Here is a 23,690-nt window from a genome sequence, read left to right on the forward strand (position 1 = left end):
CCTAGGAATAAACCTAACCAAGGAAGTGAAAGACCTATACTCTGAAAACTACAAGACACTCATGAGAGAAATTAAAGAAGATACCAATAAATGGAAACACATCCCGTGCTCATGGATAGGAAGAATTAATATTGTCAAAATGGCCATCCTGCCCAAAGCAAACTACAGATTCAAGGAAATCCCTATCAAAATACCAACAGCATTCTTCAACGAACTAGAGCAAATATTTCTAAAATTCATATGGAATTCAAGAAGAGGTAGCTTTCAAGAAAACAACAGTATACCATTATTAAGCAATTAAACTGTATAATATGTTATAATTACCTTTTAAAGGATATGAATTGTGCAAATAATGAATTCACTTCAATATTTGTCTTTAGTTCTTCCCAGGAAGGAAATTGTCTTAAAATTCATGGAAGAGCAACATTTAAAACTACTTAAACTTTCTCTTTGTTCCTAGCAGGTTTGAAGGGTCTTCCAGATTTTTGTACATCTAATTAGTAGCCTGCAGAGGTCATGTTTTTGAGAATTTGTGACCCCAAAAACTAGTCTCGAGAGAATTCTTTTAATTCAGAGAAATCAATATGTATTATCTAGCAATAAGTGATATATCTATTAAAAGGTGTGGCTGGAATTATGCCTAAATGTAGATTGCATATAAATGCTCTATTTGTTCATATGATGTAGTCATATGATAATTGTAGGCATCTTTTTTCTCTACAAGTGGGTAAATTCCTAAGTAACTTGTCACTTTAATTAATAACATTGAAGATAAACTATTGCTATAATAATATGAAGCTAAATAATTGGACAGAACTACAACTTTAACCCATACTTATAGCTCATTTTATCAAATAATTTCCAAGAAATGACTTTCATCAACCCATTCAGTATGGGTTTTTTGTAGTCCATCCACTTTGTTCAGGAGGATCATGGCAACTATTTTTTAAAGAAACTTCAGTAAATAGACTTTAAAGTTGAAATTGGAATTATTTATATTCAATCTTTTCATGTGTCAAAAAGTTTTAAGGACATAACTCACAGCATCTCTCTAGTGACCCAAAAGTCAATGTATTTTTATAGCACTTCACTTTTCATAGAATAGCTTTCACCTTTTTCAGAGTAGCTCAAAATAGCAAAAGCATTGGAATCTCCTCCATCTGCTATGCCATCAGCTTTAAAAATTCCTTGTATGTACAGTGCCTGGCACACCTTAAAAAAGAAAGAAATTAAGGGAGGGAAGCAAGATCAAAACATTGATCTCTCCTAGGCCCTTAGAAACCTGCTTTAGCATCACATTAAGAATTAACCTGAGAATTTTCTACTCAGTCTCTATGATTTACAAATTGCAAATATATACCTCTCTCTGTAGCATAATATGTTGTGGATTGAGAAGATGTTATTCCAGCAAGGGAAATCCGGTTTGAAATACTAAGCATATCTCTCCTCTCTCTACAATTAATGCTCTCCGGGTCTGCCTCCTAGGCCTCATGGCATGACTTTTATTAGAGCTACCTCCTGAGAGCCATGCCAAAAATCTGTATCTTGCTAAGTCCTGTTGCTGATGATGTGTCAGAAAAGGAACACGCTTTACCATTCTGCTATAGTGACTAACATAGCACTGAATAGAGTTTGGCTTAACTTAACAAAGCTTATAAGGTTTGAGTTATATGTAACTGCACTCTGTACTATGTACTAATAGTAGTGTTATGCCTATTTTGAAGATAAGAAAGTAGAGGTTAAATAACTCTGTGAAGAGTGGATCCAGTGGCCACTATCCAAAAGACAAGAAACAACAAATGCTGGTGAGGATGTGGAGAAATGGGAACCCTCCTACACTGTTTGTGGGAATGTAAATTGGTGCAACCATTGTGGAAAACAATATGGAGGTTCCTCAAAAAACTAAAAATAGAAATACCATTTGACCCAGTAATTCCACTCCTAGGGATTTACCCAATAAAAACAAAGACCCTGAATTGAAAAGACATATGCACACCTATGTTTATTGCTGCACTATTTGCAATAGCCAAGGTATGGAAGCAACCTAAGTGTCCATTAATACATGAACAGATAAAGAAGATGTGGTACATATACATAATGGTATACTATTCAGCCACAAAAAGAAAAGAAATCCTGCCATTTTCAACAACATGGATGGATGTAGAGGGTACTATGCTCAGTGAAATAAGCCAGGCAGAGAAAGCCCAATACCAAATGATCTCACTCATTTGTGAAGTATAAAAACAAAGCAAAACAGAAGGAACAAAATCACAGTAGACTCATAGACACTGAGAAGGGACTAATAGTTACCAAATGGGAGGGTTTGGGGCTGGTGGGAGGGAGGTGAGGGGGATAAAGGGGCACAATAATTCATAATCACAATGTAAGTTGGTCATGGGGATGGTAGTCCAGCATGGAGAATACAGTTAATGACTTTGTAACATCTTACTATGTTGATAGATAGTGACCACACTAAAGGGGATGAGGATTTAATAATATGGGTAACTGTTGAACCACTGTGTTGCATAATTGAAACTGACATAAGCTTAAATATCAATGATACTTTAATTTAAAAAAAAAGAGTGGATCCACGAGTTCAACTCCAGCTCATCAATCTCCAAATTTCCTTCTCTTTCCAAAACCCCTACACATATATTCAAAACCACTAAATTCATTGAAGATTTATTGAGTGGCCATTATCATAAATGGTATTTGGTGTAGAATACATGTGAGTTCCCAGATTTATTTAGAGGGAACTACCATTAAAGTTCTCCTATGGAAATCCAAGCCATAGAGTTCATTTCTCCTTTCTTTATCAAAGTCAATTAGATGGTTTTATAATATATGTAAGAGTATTCAAGATACCCAAAATAAGGACTCTAAGAGCAAATGTTGGATCTCACAATTTCAGAACAGGATTGACTGATTCATTCCACACTGTGTGTCAAGCACTGGGTCTGACACTGAGGATATAGCAGTTAATGCCATGCAGATAAACTTGACCTTGACAAGCCCACGGTGATACCTCTCCTTAAAGTCCAATGAAACAAAATGCTTTGATTTTACTGAGTGAAAAGAATATATTAATGAAAAAAATGACACTAATCATTTGGAGGCCCTGAACTTCTAGGTCTGAAAATTATTGAACTGCTCAATTCAATACCAAATTATTTTAGGGAAGGTAAAAACATTGATCTCTCCTAGGCCCAACATTTTGGCTACCTTTTTCAAAAGAAATGTGAAAATATCAGTCTGTTATGAATTCCCAGACAGAAATTAAAGCTCACTGATGCACTTTAAATTCCCTCAAAGGACTAAAAAGGAGAAAAAATATAAGAGAAGCTTTGTACATGGTTGAGTACCCTTAGATACTGTCAATACATCTTAATTCTGCTTGCTAACACTCTTGATATTGAGTAACAAGGAGAAATCAAGATGCAGTATAGTGAAGAATGCTTTGCCAGGAGGAGCAGTTTAGTCCATGACCCATGACGCGGACTTCTTTTTATGTAATAGTTCTTTCGGAAACGTTTTTCTGCCATATCTCCACACAACCATAAATACATCAAACTCTTTATTCCTCCTGCTCTGCGCTTCCCATTCATGTGTCTCCTTCAAGTTAAGGAGATAGGCTACTCCTCAAGTAAAAATATTACTGACAACTCCAAAGTGAAGACAGCTCTAATGGGAAATATCTTGGAACTATGCAGGGGCTGCCAGCACGGCTGTTTCTGGCTGTCAGTTAGGAGCTGGCAGATGTTAAATTGACATATGTTAGGAAATAACTTTCAGAGACTCATGTTTCAAAACGTATAAAAGAAAAACAGATGATACCCCCCCCTTTTTTTTTTGCTTAAACTGAATAACTTGAAAAATCACACCAGATGTTTTAAGATGTTTCTCTGTAAAAACATTTTCTCTTTCCTGAGAAAGAATGAGCAAAAGCAGAAGTGAGAGATGTGCTCCTTAAAGTGTACTCTGGTCTTCTTTCAGAAATTCTAAGTTTCTATTGTGATTAAAATATTTGACAAAACACACGGAGCAAAACAAAACAATGAATTCCATATTTTTATAATTGGTATAGATTTTATAAACTGATGGATTACTCAGTTCCCCTAAGAATTGGTTGAGTGGGAGATCTAAGTAGAATCCTGAGGGAAACACATCACAGAGAAGCTGAAATATGGAGAATAATTGAATAACATAACATTCACTTCAGTAAGAATTGAAATCTTCATCTCACTTGCCTGACATTTTTATCTTAAATGATTGACTCTCACACACATAAGGTAAACACAAGAAAACATAGTTGGCGTTTTCACTGTACAGATTACAGTTTAACCAGGGCATTTGTTGCTTTTGCCTATTTTATCATTCCACTCCTTTTATGACAACACCTTTTATGTATATTTGAGGGGCCATCCGTTTCCCACATTCTATGCAGCTGTTCTCCACAATTGGGCTGCCTATTCTCCAGGAGTGAGTATGTGATCCAAGATTGGCCAATCAATGGATTCTAACCTCATGGCTACAATGATTGATTAAGTGTTGGGCACATGGCCCAAGTCAGGCCAGTGAGACTCATTCTTGGAGCTTTTGGTAGTCATGAAAAAAATAAGGGTTTTCTTCCCATTGGAATTCAACTTGTTGGATATAATCATTGAGCTCCCAGAGGACATTGTGCTGCCATGAAAGAAGGGTATAGTTAGGAATTAAGCCAACCTAGAGGAAAGCAATGGGGTGAGGGTGGGGCAGGTAGGGGGAAAGAGACTGAGCTTTAATGGTATTTGTAGCCTGTGGATTCAACCTATCCTTGAACTTTTAATTAGTTTAGCTAATTCCCTTCTTTGTTACATGCACTTTGAACCAAGTTTCATTCAGTAGCCATCAAGAGATTGTGATGACTACATAAGAAGTCACTTCAGGCTAAGAAAAGTAGGGAAGGTTTCTTGGAAGAAGTAGGCATGATCTTGAAGCAGAGATAGAGACAAGGGCATTGTTGATGATGTGGCTGCATGGTCCAAGGCATTGGGGGTCAATCTGAGAAGGGAGGTTGCTACAGAGTCACTGAAGTTCAGGATACATGAAGGACCCAGGCTGTTTCTTGGTCCCAGTCCCCCCACCTAGACTCCAAACATCCCTGTTAACTACACAGTATTCCATGGAGTGGAATGTAATCTCCTAAGGAGAATGGATGTGCTTTCCTGTGAGGAGACATGTAGCCTGGAGACTCTGTATACAGTGGTAATGGAGACGTAAGCAGATGGATCAACCTGAAAAGGTGGGAACCCCACATCAGTGGTCTGAAAATCCTGGCCCAACCAGGATGGGAGCTTCAAGACTTCCCTATTATATATTGTAATATATTGGTTGCTCAGCGATAATTGTGGAAGTCTAGACTGGCAGAGAAAGGTCATCACTGAGGATGGTGGCTTTCTAAAGTTTTTAGCACAGTAAGAAAGATATGTCAGAACACATACACATATTAAAAAGTCAAACAAAAATTCACACAACACGACTTACCTTTACTACTGGTTATGTACTCTGAAATTTTATATTCTATACCATTATATTTCTTTCCTTTCTTTTTAAGTGATACCTGGACCTACTAAATTGATTTCTTGCTATATTTTCAAATAAAGAGTTGAAAAACCCTGACTAAAGGAGCTGTTGGAAGGCACCAGCAGATGTCACTGCAGATAATCTGGAGTGTAAGAGCTGCTGCAGGTGACCGTGGCAACAGCAGCTCCCTGTCAGGAACCACAGCATCGGCTGTAGTGTATTTACTCTGATTTACCTTTTGTATAGGTCATGTAGTCATAAGACTTTACATTTCATAAATTATAAAAGGCACACAATGAAAACTCTCCTTCCTGTTTCTGCCTCCCAGCTACCCAGTTGCCCTCTTCATGGGCAAATCAATGTTACCAGTTTTTCTGTCTTCTTCCAAGGCTAATTTCTGCAAACACAAATATACATAAATTTATTCTCTTTTACCTCCTTGTACACAAAAGGTAGTGTAATTATAACACTGTTCTGTACCTTTCTTGTCTTTCTCTAGTATATTTTAGTGATTATCCCACCAATTAAAAAAAAGAAAGCATCACCATTCTATTTATGACTGCATAGTATTCCACTGTACACAGTGCCATTATTTACTGAACCACACATCTACTGACTACACATTTAGGTTGTTCCCAATATTTTGCTCTTACAAGGAATGCTGCATTGAATAACTTTTCTGACTCATCATTTTCTACATCTAAGAATATTAATCCTAACATCCTTAGAAATGGAGTTCCTGAGTCAAAGAGTAGATACATTGTAATTTTGATAGATACTGTCATATTGCCTTCCAGAAACTACTATAATAGTTCATGAAAGTTTTACACTTGAATGTTCTTAAAAATAATAAGTTTTCTGATCTTTGCCAACTGATAGGTGAAAATGATATTTCAATGTGGTTTTAATTTATCATACTATGAAAGAGATTGAGCATTTTTCTACATACCTAAGAGCAGTGGTATATTTCTTGTACTCTTTTTTTCACACTCTTTACAACCATTTTAAAGAGCAACCATCAGCTATGAAGTAAAGCACTAGCAGTTGGTATAGCTTGTCAAAATAGCAAGTAATTGTGTACGTGCTGAGCAGTCCTTTCAGACCATTGTACAAAATACTGTGTACTAAATGAAAAATGTATCCTAATAATCCTGTGTGGAGCCTACAGAATTATGCCAATTTCTTTCACAGCTGGCCCACTTTCAAACTCCAGATAACCACTAGTCCAATATCAACCACTAGGGCAAATAAAATGATCTCTCATCTAAATCCCTATTAGAAGTGGAGATTTCACTAGGTGATGGCGATACAAAGATGAATAAGGCAGAGTTTTAAAGGGTGGAAATGAACAAAATAAAGCAACAAAACATCATTCATACTGAAAGCTGTTCTCAGTACAAAATTGGATAAAGTTGGGAGTGGTCAGTTCTGTGGGGATGGAAAAGTTCACTAAAAGAATCGGGGGGAGGAGCCAAGATGGCCACATGAGTAGTTCAGTGGAAATCTCCTCCCAAAAACATATATATTTTTGAAAATACAACAAATACAACTATTTCTAAAAGAGAGACCAGTGGATACAGTACAACAGTCAGGCTATATCTACATCTGTGAGAACTCAGCATCACACAAAGGGGGTAAGATACAAGCTGCGGCCCGGCGGGACCTGAGTGCCCACCCCCACCCCAGCTCCCCAGCGGGAGGAAAAGAGTCAGAGCGGGGAGGGAGTGGGAGCTCAGGACTGCTAAACAACAAGCTCTAGTAATCCACACCGGGAGTGCAGACACACATTGCACAGTGTGCTGGATATTAGAGAAATGGAACAGTAAAACCTGCAAGCGGGTCCGTGCAACCGACTCACATAGGACAAAAGAAAAGCAAGTGCTTTTTGAAACTCTTAAAGGGACAGGGATCTCACAGCAGGATGAAATCGTTCTGGCACACTCAGCCCAGCATCTGGGAATCCTGAGGAACTCTAGGCAACCTAACCCCCTGGGGACAGCACAGCTCTGAAGGCCCTCACGGCAATAAGCAGCCTGCCAGTCATTTCCCCAACTGGCATGGACCCCGAAACACCAGCCCAGTAGCGGAAGAGCAGCTGCGTGTGCCAGTGGCGGCAGTGCCAGAATGGCCCAGGGACAGCCTGTACAAGCTGGTGGCAGCAGCACCTGAGCGGCCTAGGAGGAGCTGCACCCCCAGCAGCCACCTGGGCCAGGCACAAAGGCCGCCACCAGCATGCAACTGCCCAGTGGGAGCGCCACTCTTACAGGAGAGCACACCCAGCATGCCTGCCACTCCCCACAGGGCTCTGCACTACCCTGACAGAGACCCTGCCCACAGCAGCTTAGGGGATTAACCTGGAGGCTGCTCCAGGAGTGCAGGTAACTGACACAGGCAGAGGAGAAGAGCAAGGCAACCAGCAGGCAGGAAAGGACTTTGTTCTCCCAGCTGACACATGCAATACCTTCCTACAGCTAAGTCTATCACCATGAACAGGCAGAAGAATTTGGTCCAGTCCAGAATTACCCAGACAACCCCCGAGAGAGGGCCTAGGGAGATAGATTTAACCAATCTCCCTGAAAAGGAATTCAAAATAAAGGTCATATACATGCTGATGGAGCTACAGAGAAATATGCAAGAGTTAAAGGATAAAGTTGGGAGGGAGAATACAGAAATAAAACAATCTCTGGGGGGTGGAGCCAAGATGGCAGTGTGAGTAGAGCTGCGGAAATCACCTCCCAAAACCACATATATTTTTGAAAATACAACAAAGAAAACTCTTCCTAAAAGAAAGACCAGAAGACATAGGACAACAGCCAGACCACATCCACACCTACGAGAACCCAGCGCCTGGTGAAAGGGGTAAGATATAAGCCCTGGCCCAGTGGGACCTGAGTGCCCCTCACCCCAGCTCCCAGTGGGAGGAGAGGAGTCAGAGTAGGGAGGGAGAGGAAGCCCAGGACTGCTAAACACCCAGCCCTAGCCATCCACACCACAGCACAGACACAGTGCATGCGTGGGGTGCTGGATACTAGGGAAGTAGGACAGTAGGACCTGTGAGCAGGTCCCTGCAGATGTTGCACCCAGGACAAAGAAAAGCAAGTGCTTTTTGGAAGTCTTAAAGGGACAGGGAACCCACGACCAGACGGAAGCATCCTGGAACACTTCATCCAGCAGCAGGGAATCTGGGGATCTCTGGGCACTCTAACCCTCTGGGCAGCAGGAGCACGGAGGCCCCTCATGGAGATAAATAGCCTCCCAGCCATTCCCCCTCCAACACGGCTCCACCATTTCGGAGTAGCAGCCCGAGGCAGGCAAAGCCCACAGCAACAGCGGAGATAAACTCCATGGCAGCCGGGCAAGAATCAGAAGTGTTTCTGTGCACAGCTTCCCAGCACAGGCCACTAGAGGTCGCTGTTCTCCCAGGAGAGGAAGGTCACAAACCAACAAGAAGGGAAGTTCTTCCAGCCATCACTCTTGCCAGCTCAGCAAACTATCTCTATCAACATGAAAAGGCAAAATTACAGGCAGACCAAGATCACAGAGACAACACCTTAGAAGGAGACAGACCTCACCAGTCTTCCAGAAAAAGAATTCAAAATAAAAATAAACATGCTGATGGAGATGCAGAGAAATATGCAAGAGCTAAGGGATGAAGTCCGGAGGGTGATTACACATGCCAGGAAGGAGATTACAGAAGTGAAACAAACTCTGGAAGGATTTGTAAGCAGAATGGATAAGATGCAAGAGGCCATTGATGGAATAGAAACCAGAGAACAGGGATGCATAGAAGCTGACACAGAGAGAGATAAAAGGATCTCCAGAAATGAGACAATATTAAGAGAACTGTGTGACCAATCCAAAAGGAACAATATCCATATTATAGGGGTACCAGCAGAAGAACAGAGAGAAAAAGGGATAGAAAGTGTCTTTGAAGAAATAATTGCTGAAAACTTCCCCAAACTGGGGGAGGAAATAATCAAACAGACCATGGAAATACAGAGAACTCCCAACAGAAAGGACCCAAGGAGGACAACACCAAGACACATAATGATTAAAATGGCAAAGATCAGGGACAAGGACAGAGTTTTAAAGACAGCTAGAGAGAAAAAGGTCACCTATAAAGGAAAACCCATCATGCTATCATCAGACTTCTCAACAGAAACCTTACAGGCCAGAAGAGAATGGCATGATATATTTAATGCAATGAAACAGAAGGGCCTTGAACCAAGGATACTGTATCCAGCACGATTATCATTTAAATATGAAGGAGGGATTAAACAATTCCCAGACAAGCAAAAGTTGAGGGAATTTCCTTCCCACAAACCACCTCTACAGGGTATTTTAGAGGGACTGTTCTAGATGGGAGCACTCCTAAGACTAAACAGATGTCACCAGAGAAAATAAAATGACAACAAAGAAAGCAGACCAACCAATTACTAACTAAAGACAAAAAATAAAATCAACTACCCACTAAAAGCAGTTAAAGGAAACATGAAAGAGCACAGAATAAAACAATCAACATAAAAAGAATGGAGGAGGAGGAATAAGAAGGGAGAGAAGAAAAGAATCTCCAGACAGTGTATATAACAGCTCAATAAGTGATCTAAGTTAGGCAGTAAGATACTAAAGAAGCTAACCTTGAACCTTTGGTAACCACGAATCCAAAGCCTGCAATGGCAATAAGTACATATCTCTCAATAGTCACCCTAAATGTAAATGGACTGAATGCACCAATCAAAAGACACAGAGTAACAGAATGGATAAAAAAGCAAGACCCATCTATATGCTGCTTACAAGAAACTCACCTCAAACCCAAAGACATGCACAGACTAAAAGTCAAGGGATGGAAAACATATTTCAGGCAAACAACAGCGAGAAGAAAGCAGGGGTTGCAGTACTAGTATCAGACAAAATAGACTTCAAAACAAAGAAAGTAACAAGACATAAAGAAGGACACTACATAATGATAAAGGGCTCAGTCCAACAACAGGATACAACCATTCTAAATATATATGCACCCAACACAGGAGCACCAGCATATGTGAAACAAATACTAACAGAACTAAAAGAGTAAATTGAGTTGGACAATATCCATTATATCATAGACAAATATTCACAAATGCCTAGGGTGCCTAACTGGTTTACTTGGATTCACTGGAGATGGCTGGTAATTATAGATCTGCTTTGGTTATGTAACTGTATTCCTATTATGTTAACGTGTGTGCACAATTTAATTAGTAGTTTAAAACCTATACATGATTAAGTTACTCTACAAGAAGATATGTCAAAGAAATAATCAATCTTCTCATGTTTTCTTCAGTCTGCTACCTCTATAGCTTTTCTTCTTCCTTCCTAATTACAAACCATAAGTAGAATTCGTGCCTCATATCGAATTCACCAAGTATCATAAATCCTCCAAGTGATAAAGATACCTCAAGACAAATGCTGGGCATAGAAGCCACAGGGCATAAATCTGCAAAGAAGTAAAAAGCTAACCTTTTCAAACAATATGGCTTCTCTCTCACTTACCAACTTTACATTTCCCTGTATGGCCCCGGAAGATGACTGGTTAGCCAGAGACGGGTAAGATTCCTCAAGGGAGGAAAAACCTAAGACAGGCACAGTAGCAGGGGGGCCATCAGGTGAGAAATTGGGGATCAACAGACGTGAGGCTCAGAACCTCACCCCCCTTGTTTTGAGAGAAATCTTCTGTATCCGTGGATGTTTTATTGCCCTTGTCTAGCTTGGATTAACACATAGTCTACAGGCACACACCTGATCATCTACATTTGCTCTCTTAAAACACTAAACTATGTTTTCTACCTTTATCTTGCATCTACCTACCACTTCAGCACTTTATTTAAAAAAATAATAATAATAATAAAGGGAGAAATGTGGGATTCACATATAAATCAAGTATAAAAATCAAACAAATATTCATATTTGACCTGATTGTTTATAGTTCATAATGAGTGATCAAAACTGGAAATTTTTGTGATGACTGCCCTTGTACTGTTTACCATGTAAGAACTTATTCACTATGTAATAATTTGTTCACCATGTAAGAACTTGTTCGTTATGCTTCAGAGATTGGAGACTGACGAGAATTAGGCGGGGTGGATTAATGATTGTGCATTGAGCATTGACTCCGCTATACAGAATTTTAGTGTTGTTATCAACCATTTGATCAATAAATATGAGAGATGCCCTCTCAATAAATAAATAAATAAATAAGTAAATAAATAAATAAATGAAAATATATTCTTAAAAAAAAGAGTAAATTAAATGCAATACATTCATTCTAGGAGACTTCAACTTGCCACTCACCCCAAAGGATAGATCCACTGGGCAGAAAATAAGTAAGGACATGGAGGCACTGAACAACACACTAGAACAGATGGATCTAATAGACATCTATAGAACTCTACACCCAAAAGCAACAGGATACACATTCTTCTCAAGTGCGCATGGAATATTCTCCAGAATAGACCACATACTAGCTTACAGAAAGAGCCTCAGTAAATTCCAAAAGATTGAAATTCTACCAACCAACTTTTCAGACCACAAAGGTATAAAACTAGAAATAAATTCAAAAAGTAAAACAAAAAGGCTCACAAACACATGGAGGCTTAACAACATGCTCCTAAATAATCAATGGATCAATGAACAAATTAAAATAGAGGTCAAGAAATATATGGAAACAAATGACAACAACAACACAAAACCCCAACTTCTGTGGGACGCAGTGAAAGCAGTCTTAAGAGGAAAGTATATAGCGACCCAGGCACACTTAAAGAAGGAAGAACAATCCCCAATGAATAGTCTAACATCACAATTATCGAATCTGGAAGAAGAAGAACAAATGAGGCCTAAAGTCAGCAGAATGAGGGACATAATAAAGATTAGAGAAGAAATCAACAAAATTGAGAAGAGTAAAAGAATAGAAAAAATCAATGAAACCAAGAGCTGGTTTTTTGAGAAAATAAACAAAATAGATAAGCCTCTAGCCAAACTTATTAAGAGAAAAAAAGAATCAACACACATCAACAGAATCAGAAATGAGAATGGAAAAATCATGACAGACTCCACAGAAATACAAAGAATTATTAAAGACTACTATAAAAACCTATATACCAACAAGCTGGAAAACCTAGAAGAAATGGACAACTTCCTAGAAAAATACAACCTTCCAAGACTGACCAAGAAAGAAACACAAAAGTTAAACAAACCAATTACGAGCAAAGACATTCAAACCGTAATAAAAAACTACCCAAGAACAAAACCCCCGGGCCAGATGGATTTACCTCGGAATTTTATCAGACATACAGAGAAGACATAATACCTATTCTCCTTAAAGTTTTCCAAAAAATAGAAGAAGAGGGAATACTCTCAAATTCATTCTATGAACCAAACATCACCCTAATACCAAAACCAAGCGAAGACCCCACCAAAAAAGAAAATTACAGACCAATATCCCTGATGAATGTAGATGCAAAAATACTCAATAAAATATTAGCAAACCAAATTCAAAAATATATCAAAAGAATCATACACCATGACCAAGTGGGATTCATCCCAGGGATGCAAGGATGGTACAACATTCGAAAATCCATCAACATCATCCACCACATCAACAAAAAGAAGGATAAAAACCACATGATCACCTCCATCAATGCTGAAAAGGCATTTGACAAAATTCAACATCCATTCATGATAAAAGCTCTCAGCAAAATAGGTATAGAGGGCAAGTACCTCAGCATAATAAAGGCCATATATGATAAACCCACAGCCAACATCATACTGAACAGTGAGAAGCTGAAAGCTTTTCCTCTGAGATAGGGAACAAGACAGGGATGCCCACTCTCCCCACTGTTATTTAACATAGTACTGGAGGTCCTAGCCACGGCAATTAGACAAAACAAAGAAATGCAAGGAATTCAGATTGGTAAAGAAGAAGTTAAACTGTCACTATTTGCAGATGACATGATATTGTACATAAAAATCCCTAAAGACTCCACTCCAAAACTACTAGAACTGATATCGGAATACAGCAAAGTTGCGGGATTCAAAATTAACACACAGAAATCTGTGGCTTTCCTATACACTAACAAAGAACCAATAGAAAGAGAATTCAGGAAAACAACTCCATTCACAATTGCATCAAAAAGAATAAAATACCTAGGAATAAACCTAACCAAAGAAGTGAAAGACCTATACCCTGAAAACTACAAGACACTCTTAAGAAAAATTAAAGGGGACACTAACAAATGGAAACTCATCCCATGCTCTTGGCTAGGAAGAATTAATATCGTCAAAATGGCTATCCTGCCCAAAGCAATATACAGATTTGCTGCAAACCCTATCAAATTACCAGCAACATTCTTCAAAAACTGAAACAATTAGTTCAAAAATTCATATGGAAGCACCAAAGAACCTGAATAGCCAAAGCAATCCTGAGAAGGAAGAATAAAGTGGGAGGGATCTCACTCCCCAACTTCAAGCTCTACTACAAAGCCATAGTAATCAAGACAATTTGGTACTGGCACAAGAACAGAGCCACAGACCAGTAGAACAGATTAGAGACTCCAGATATTAACCCAAACATATATGGTCAATCAATATTTGATAAAGGGGCCATGTACATACAATGGGGAAATGACAGTCTATTCAGCAGATGGTGCTGGCAAAACTGGACAGCTACCTGTAAGAGAATGAAACTTGATCACTGCCTAACCCCATACACAAAAGTAAATTCAAAATGGATCAAAGACCTGAATGTAAGTCATGAAACCATAAAACTCTTAGGAAAAAACATAGGCAAAAATCTCATGGACATAAACATGAGTGACCTCTTCTTGAATATATCTCCCTGGGCAAGGGAAACAAAAGCAAAAATGAACAAATGGGACTATATCAAGCTGAAAAGCTTCTGTACAGCAAAGGACACCATCAATAAAACAAAAAGATATCCTACAATATGGGAGAATATATTCATAAATGACAGTTTCAACAAAGGGTTGACATCCAAAATATATAAAGAGCTCACACACCTCAACAAACAAAAAGCAAATAATCCAATTAAAAAATGGGCAGAGGAGCTGAATAGACAGTTCTCCAAAAAAGAAATTCAAATGGCCAACAGACACATGAAAAGATGCTCCACATCGCTAATTATCAGAGAAATGCAAACTAAAACCACAATGAGATATCACCTCACACCAGTAAGGATGGCTGCCATGCAAAAAACAAACAGCAACAAATGTTGGCGAGGTTGTGGAGAAAGGGGAACCCTCCTACACTGCTGGTGGGAATGTAAATTAGTTCAACCATTGTGGAAAGCAGTATGGAGGTTCCTCAAAATACTCAAAATAGACTTACCATTTGACCCAGGAATTCCACTCCTAGGAATTTACCCTAAGAATGGAGCACTCCAGTTTGAAAAAGACAGATGCACCCCTATGTTTATTGCAGCACTATTTACAATAGCCAAGATATGGAAGCAACCTAAGTGTCCATCAGTAGATAAATGGATAAAGAAGTGGTACATATACACAATGGAGTATTACTCAGCTATAAGAAAAAAACAGATCCTACCTTTTGCAACAACATGGATGGAGCTAGAGGGTATTATGCTCAGTGAAATAAGCCAGGCGGAGAAAGACAAGTACCAAATGATTTCACTTATATGTGGAGTATAAGAACAAAAGAAAACTGACGGAACAAAACAGCAGCAGAAGCACAGAACCCAAGAATGGACTAACAGTTACCAAAGGCAAAGGGACTGGGGAGGATGGGTGAGAAGGGAGGGATAAGGGCGGGAAAAAAGAAAGGGGGCATTACAATTAACATGTATAGTGTAGGGTGGGGAATGGGGAGGGCTGTGCAACACAGAGAAGACAAGTAGTGATTTTACAGCATCTTACTACGCTGATGGACAGTGACTGTGAACGGGTATGTGGGGGGGACTTGGTGAGGGGGGAGCCTAGTGAACATAATGTCCTTCATGTAATTGTAGATTAATGATACCATAAAAAAATTGTTTGCATGCCTCTGATAATAAATATGGTTTTAAAACTTTTACTGCATTAAGTATTTGATGGAGTTGAGAACCTACCTTAATGAAAATGAAATTTTATCTAATAAAAATACTCTATAAATGTCCCAGAGATAAATTATTTTCATAACTTAAAATTTTTTCTTTAATGGGATCATTTTTAACCTAAAATAAGAGCCAAAATTTCCCCCAAATTTTATAGTTTCAGGCTATTTTGTACTCCACCGGAATGAACATTATTTTAAGCAAAAGTTTCCTTTTTAAACTTTCAAGTATAGTCAGAGAAGGTTGAAATATTTGTTGTTGGTTTCCTTTATTAAAGTGAAGACATCCTGGGTACAAAAGAAAATCAATGGATATATATCTAACATACCTAGACTTTTCCTTGGCACACAGGGCATTTGGAATGGACCATATAGCTGTCATTTGAGGTCTGTGGGTTAACCTACTGGGTACAACCTAATGGTTATATATGGTGGCAGTTTGGCAGGTATGAGCATTGGTACAATATTTATGAGTTCCAGCTTTGCTCCTAGACTCTTTATAGTCTGAAATAAGTAGCAGGTGAAATCCTGGAAAGCAATTTTACTTTTGGAAGTGATGCACATCTTTACTTCAACCAAAATAATAAAATGAAAAAGCAAGAAAATAAACCTTTAAAAAAGTTCCACAAAGATTTCTTATCTTACATTGCTATTGAAAACATCTATGAGAAAAGCTAAGAACGAATGAGAAATGTGGGAAAAGCACATTTTGAGCTCTTAGCTCCCACTGAGTCAGAAACAGTGAGCAGAAAGTTAAAGCTTTGTTCATTCCTGCAGTCTTTAGTTTCAAATCAATACTGTGAAACTTTCCCATGAAAAAAGGAAAAGAACTCAGGAAAAGTAGCTCTCTTCTGAAAGCTGTTTTTCCTGGTCTCAAAACATGTGAGCAAAGACACATACCTTTGCAATGTTCTGAACATAAGCCATGGGAATCATTAAACCTAATAGAGGAGCCATGGAGCACACTGTGTGGCCAATGTCAGTCATACAACCAAATTTAATTAAGGCTTCCAGTGGCCAGCATAGCCACTGGAGTCAAGATGGACAGTGTGAAAAAAAAATTTGGGAGAAATCTGGAAATTGTCCTTAAACTTAAGGCTTACAGAACTAGTCATGGACTTTCTAGCTAGTGGTCCAAGGTTGTGATCCCTTTGAAGATCAGGCACTGGTAGAAGACATACTAGTTGTTTATTGTTTTCTAAAAAAGAACATATATATGCATATGTACATTATATACATGAAACCCCTAGGTAAAGTGTAATTAATAGTCAATAGGTAAAGTGTAATTAATAGTCAATAAGACTGTATGTATGGTAGACATATTAGTATTTTCATAAACATCCTAGGAGACAAATGAGATATATACAGAGCCATATATCTAGGTTGACAGTTGTTACATTTTTATTATTTACCTGTTTTCCAAAATTGTGAATTAAATAACCCTTTAAGATATTATGAAAACCATAATGCCTACTTGACCCAGGTGCAGCCATTTGATAATCTAGGGTCCTGATAATATTTCAGAGTCAGGGATTGTTCCGTAATTGACATCCTTAGAGAGAGAGATTCCTCAGTGACTTCTGAGCAGAGGCTTTGATATCTGCAGAGTGTTGTACCTGCAAAGAATGGCTCTGGCTTACCAACAATGTAGTGAGTAGAGTAACTGCCACTAGAGAAGGCCTTTGGAAGGAATATATTCACCCATTATCCATCCTTTTACCCTTTTGACATTATCTACTGAATGCCTGCACATTATACAGGCATATGTATGAATAAAATCTACTCTTTGCCTGGCAGATGGTTACAACTTAGAATGAAGACAAATGATCAACATAAGGCAAATATGCAAGTAATTTGAAGGAATGAACAAAGTGAAGGTTCAGTTGTTGAGAAAATCAGATACGTTTTAAGAAATCAAGCGAGCAAGGACAGTGAATGGGAAAGGTTCTGTAATCAGGGGGCCCTCTGAAGAGAGAGATTCAAGGGCTTATGTACCATGATTCTTTTTTTGGTATAATTAATCTACAATTACATGAGGAACATTATGTTTACTAGACTCCCCCCATCACCATGTCATCTGCACAAACCCCATTACAGTCACTGTCCATCAGCATTGTAAGATGCTGTAGAATCACCACTTCTCTCCTCTGTGTTGCACAGCCCTCCCCGTGCCACCCCCCACATTATACATGCTATTCATAAGGTCCCCTTTCTCCCCCCCCCACCTTATCCCTCCCTTCCCACCCATCCTCCCCAGTCCCTTTCCCTTTGGTAACTGCTAGTCCATTCTTGGGTTTTGTGATTCTGCTGCTGTTTTGTTCCTTCAGTTTTTTCTTTGTTCTTGTACTCCACATATGAGTGAAATCATTTGGTATATTTCTTCTCTGCTGGTTTGTTTCACTGGGCATAATACCCTCTAGCTCTACCCATGTAGTTGCAAATGGTAGGATTTGTTTTTTTCTTATGGCTGAATAATATTCCATTGTGTATATGTACCACCTCTTCTTTATCCATTCATCTTCTGATGGACATTTAGGTTACTTCCATTTCCTGGCTGTTGTAAATAGTGCTGCAATAAACATAGGGGTGCATATGTCTTTCTCAAACTGGGCTGCTGCATTCCTAGGGTAAATTCCTATGAGTGGAATTCCTGGGTCAAATGGTATTACTATTTTGGGCTTTTTGAGGAACCTCCATATTGCTTTCCACAATGGTTGAACTAGTTTACATTCCCACCAGCAGTGTAGGAGGGTTCCCCTTTCTCCACAACCTTGCCAACATTTGCTGTTGTTTGTCTTTCGGATGGTGGCAATCCTAACTAGTGTGAAGTGATATCTCATTGTGGTTTTAATTTACATTTCTCTGATGACTAGTGATGTGGAGCATCTTTTCATGTGTCTGTTGGCCACCTGAATTTCTTCTTTGGAGAACGGTCTGTTCAACTCCTCTCCCCATTTTTTAATTGAATTTTTTGCCTTTTGTTTGTTGAGGTGCATGAGCTCTTTATATATTTTTGATGTCAACCCTTTGTCATATCTGTCATTTATGAATATATTCTCCCATACTGTTGGATGTCTTTTTGTTCTCTTGCTGGTGTCCTTTGCTGTATAGAAGCTTTTCAGCTTGATATAGTCCCACTTGTTCATTTTTGCTTTTGTTTCCCTTCCCCAGGGAGATATATTCATGAAGAAGTCACTCATGTTTATGTCCAAGAGATTTTTGCCTATGTTTCTTTGTAAGTTTTATGGTTTCATGACTTACGTTCAGGTCTTTGATCCATTTCAAAATCATTTTTGTGTATGGGGTTAGATAATGATCCAGTTTCATTCTCTTACATGTAGCTGCCCAGTTTTGCCAACACCAGCTGTTGAAGAGGCTGTCATTTCCCCATTGTATGTCCATGGCTCCTTTATCATATATTAATTGACCATATATGTTTGGGTTAATATCTGGAGTCTATTCTGTTCCACTGGTCTGTGGCTCTGTTCTTGTGCCAGTACCAAACTGTCTTGATTACTGTGGCTTTGTAGTAGAGCTTGAAGTTGGGAAGTGAGATGTCCCCTGCTTTATTCTTCCTTCTCAGGATTGCTTTGGCTATTCAGGGTCTTTGGTGGTTCCATATGAATTTTAAAACTATTTGTTCCAGTTTGTTGAAGAATGTTGGTGTTATTTTGATAGGCATTACATTGAATCTTTAAATTTTTTTAGGCAGGATGGCCATTTTGAACATATTAATTCTTCCTAGCCAAGAGCATGAAATGAGTTTCCATTTGTTAGTTTCCTCTTTAATTTCTCTTAGGAGTATCTTGTAGTTTTCAGGGTATAGGTCATTCACTTCCTTAGTTAGGTTTATTCCTAGGTATTTTATTCTTTTTGATGCATTTGTGAATGGAATTGTTTTCCTGATTTCTCTTTCTGCTAGTTGATTGTTAGTGTATAGGAAAGTAACTAATATCTGCGCATTAATTTTGTATCCTGCTACTTTGCTGAACTCACATGTTAGTTCTAGTTCTTTTGGAATGGAGTCTTTAGAGTTTTTTACATACAATATCATGGCATCTGCAAACTTGACTTCCTCTTTACCAATCTGAATGCCGTGTATGTCTTTGTTTTGTCTGATTGCCATGGCTAGGACCTCTGGTACTACATTGAATAACAGTGGGGAGAGTGGGCATCCCTGTCTTGTTCCCAATCTTAAAGGAAAGGTTTCAGTTTCTCAGTTAAGTATGATGTTGACTTTGGGTTTGTCGTACATGGCCTTTATTATGTTGAGGTACTTGCCCTGTATACCCATTTTGTTGAGAGTTTTTATTATGAATGGATGTTGAGTTTTGTTGAATGCTTTTTCAGCATCTATAGAAATGATCATGTGGTTTCTGTCCTTCCTTTTGTTGACGTGGTGGATGATGTTGATGGATTTTCGAATGTTGTACCATCCTTAAATCACTGAGATGAATCCCACTTCATCACTGTGTATGATCCTCTTGACATATTTTTGAATTCAGTTTGCTAATATTTTTTTTGAGTAATTTTGCATCTATGTTCACCAGGGATATTGGTCTGTAATTTTCTTTTCTGGTGGAGTCTTTGTCTGGTTTTGGTATTACAGTGATGCTGGCTTCATAGAATGAGTTTGGGTGTATTCCCTCCTCTTCTATTTTTTGGAAAACTTTAAGGAGAATGGGTATTATGTCTTCTCTATATGTCTGGTAAAACTCAGCAGTGAATGCACCTGGTCCAGGGGTAGTTCTTGGGTAGTTTTTTGATTACTGTTTCAATTTCATTGCTGGTAATTGGTCTGTTTAGATTTTCTGTTTCTTCCTTGGTCAGTCTTGGAAGGTTGTATTTCTCTTGTAAGTTGTCCATTTCTTCTAGGTTTTCCAGTTTGTTAGCATACATATTTTCATAGTATTCTATAATAATTCTTTGTATTTTTGTGGGGTCCATCATGATTTTTCTTTTCTCATTTCTGATTCTGTTGATGTGCATAGATTCTTTTTTTCTCTTAATAAGTCTGGCTAGAGGCTTATCTATTTTGTTAATTTTTTCAAAGAACCAGCTCTTGGTTTCATTGATTTTTTCTATTATTTTATTCTTCTCAATTTTGTTTATTTCTTCTCTGATCTTTATGATGTCCCTCCTTCTGCTGACTTTGGGCCTCATTTGTTCTTCTTTTTCCAGTTTCAATAATTGTGACTTTTGACTATTCATTTGGGAATGTTCTTCCTTCTTTAGATAGGCCTGGATTGCTATATACTTTCCTCTTAGAACTGCCTTTGCTGCGTCCCACAGATGTTGGGGCTTTATGCTGTCAGTGTCATTTGTCTCCAAATATTGCTTGATCTCTGTTTTTTTTTCTTATCATTAATCTACAATTACACGAAGAACATTATGTTTACTAGGCTCTACCCTACCCCAAGTGCCCCCCACAAACCCCATTACAGTCACTGTCCATCAGCATAGTAAGATGTTGTAGAATCACTACTTGTCTTCTCTGTGTTGCAAAGCCCTCCCTTTCCCCCACCCCCCACATTATACATGTTAATCATAATACCCCCTTTCTTCTTCCCCACCTTTATCCCACCCTACCCTCCCATTCTCCCCAGTCTCTTTCCCTTTGGTAACTGTTAGTCCATTTTTGGGTTCTGTGATTCTGCTGCTGTTTTGTTCCTTCAGTTTTTCTTTTGTTCTTATACTCCACAGATGAGTGAAATCATTTGGTATTTGTCTTTCTCTACTTGGCTTATTTCACTGAACATAATACCCTCTAGCTCCATCCATGTTGTTGCAAATGGTAAGATTTGTTTTCCTCTTATGGCTGAATAATTTTCCATTGTGTATATGTACCACATCTTCTTTATCCATTCATCTACTGATGAGTACATATGTTGCTTCCATTTCTTGGCTATTGTAAATACTGCTGCAATAAACACAGGGTTGCTGCATTCTTAGGGTAAATTCCTAGGAGTGGAATTCCTGGGTCAAATGGTAAGTCTATTTTGAGTATTTTGAGGAACCTCCATACTGCTTTACACAATGGTTGAACTAATTTACATTCCCACCAGCAGTGTAGGAGGGTTCCCCTTTCTCCACAACCTTGCCAACATTTGTTGCTGTTTGTCTTTTGGATGGTAGCCATCCTTACTGGTGTGAGGTGATATCTCATTGTGGTTTTAATTTGCATTTCTCTGATAATTAGCGATGTGGAGCATCTTTTCATGTGTCTGTTGGCCATTTGAATTTCTTTTTTGGAGAACTGTCTATTCAGCTCCTCTGCCCATTTTTTAATTGGATTATTTGCTTTTTGTTTGTTGAGGTGTGTGAGCTCTTTATATATTTTGGATGTCAACCCTTTGTTGAAACTGTCATTTATGAATATATTCTCCCATACTGTAGGGTACCTTTTTGTTCTATTGATGGTGTCCTTTGCTGTACAGAAGCTTTTCAGCTTGATATAGTCCCACTTGTTCCTTTTTGCCTTTGTTTCCATTGCCCAGGGAGATATGTTCATGAAGAAGTCACTCGTGTTTACGTCCATGAGATTTTTGCCTATGTTTTTTCCTAAGAGTTTTATGGTTTCATGACTTACATTCAGGTCTTTGATCCATTTGGAGTTTAGTTTTTTGTATGGGGTTAGACAGTGATCCAGTTTCATTCTCTTACATGTAGCTGTGCAGTTTGCCAACACTAGTTGTTAAAGAGACTCTCATTTCTCCATTGTATGTCCATTGATCTCTGTTTTAATTTGGTTATTGATTCATTGATAATTTAGGAGCATGCTGTTATGCCTCCATGTGTTTGTGAACCTTTTCATTTTCTTTGTACAATTTATTTCTATTTTTATGCCTTTGTGGCCTGAGAAGTTGTTTGGTAGAAATTCAATCTTTTTGAATTTACTGAGGCTCTTTTTGTGGCCTTGTATGTGGTCTGTTCTGGAGAATGTTCCATGTGCACTTGAGAAGAATGTGTGTCCTGTTGCTTTTGGATGTAGAGTTCTATAGATGTCTGTTAAGTCCATCTGTTCTAGTGTGTTGTTCAGTGCCTCTGTGTCCTTACTTATTTTCTGTCTGGTGGATCTGTCCTTTGGAGTGAGTGATGTGTTGAAGTCTCCCAAAATGAATGCATTGCATTCTATTTCCTCCTTTAATTCTCTTAGTATTTGTTTCACATATATTGGTGCTCCTGTATTGGGTGTATATGTATTTATAATGGTTATATCCTCTTTTTGGGCTGACCCCTTTATCATTGTGTAATGTCCTTCTTTATCTATTGCTACTTTCTTTGTTGTGAAGTCTATTTTGTCGTATACCTGTACTGCTACACCTGCTTTTTTCTCCATACTGTTTGCATGAAATATCTTTTTCCATCCCTTGACTTTTAGTCTGTGCATGTCTTTGGGTTTGAGGTGAGTCTCTTGTAAGCAGCATATCAATGCATCTTGCTTTTTTATCCATTCTGTTACTCTGTGTCTTTTGATTGGTACATTCAGTCCATTCACATTTAGGGTGATTATTGAATGATATGTACTTATTGCCATTGCAGGCTTTAGATTCGTGGTTACCAAAGGTTCAAGGTTAGCTTTTTTACCATCTTACTGTCTACCTTAACTCACTTATTAAGCTATTATAAGCAGAGTCTGTTGATTATTTCTCTCCCTTCTTATTCCTCCTCCTCTATTATTTATATGTTAGGTGTTTTATTCTGTATTCTTTTGTGTTTTCTTTTGTGAGTAGTTGATTTTAATTTTTGCCTTCACCTTCAGTTAGTATTTGGTTGGCCTGCTTTCTTTGGTGTGATTTTATTTTTTCTGGTGACGTCTGTTTGGCCTTAGGCGTTCTCCCATCTAGAGCTGTCCCTCTAAAATACCCTGTAGAGGTGGTTTGTGGGAGGCAAATTCCCTCAACTTTTGCCTGTCTGGGAATTGTTTAATCCCTTCTTCATATTTAAATGATAATTGAGCTGGATACTGTATTCTTGGTTCAAGGCCCTTCTGTTTCATTGCATTAAATATATCATGCCATTCTCTTCAG

Source organism: Manis javanica, chromosome 1, assembly GCF_040802235.1.
Source record: "Manis javanica isolate MJ-LG chromosome 1, MJ_LKY, whole genome shotgun sequence".
Lineage (NCBI taxonomy): Eukaryota > Metazoa > Chordata > Mammalia > Pholidota > Manidae > Manis > Manis javanica.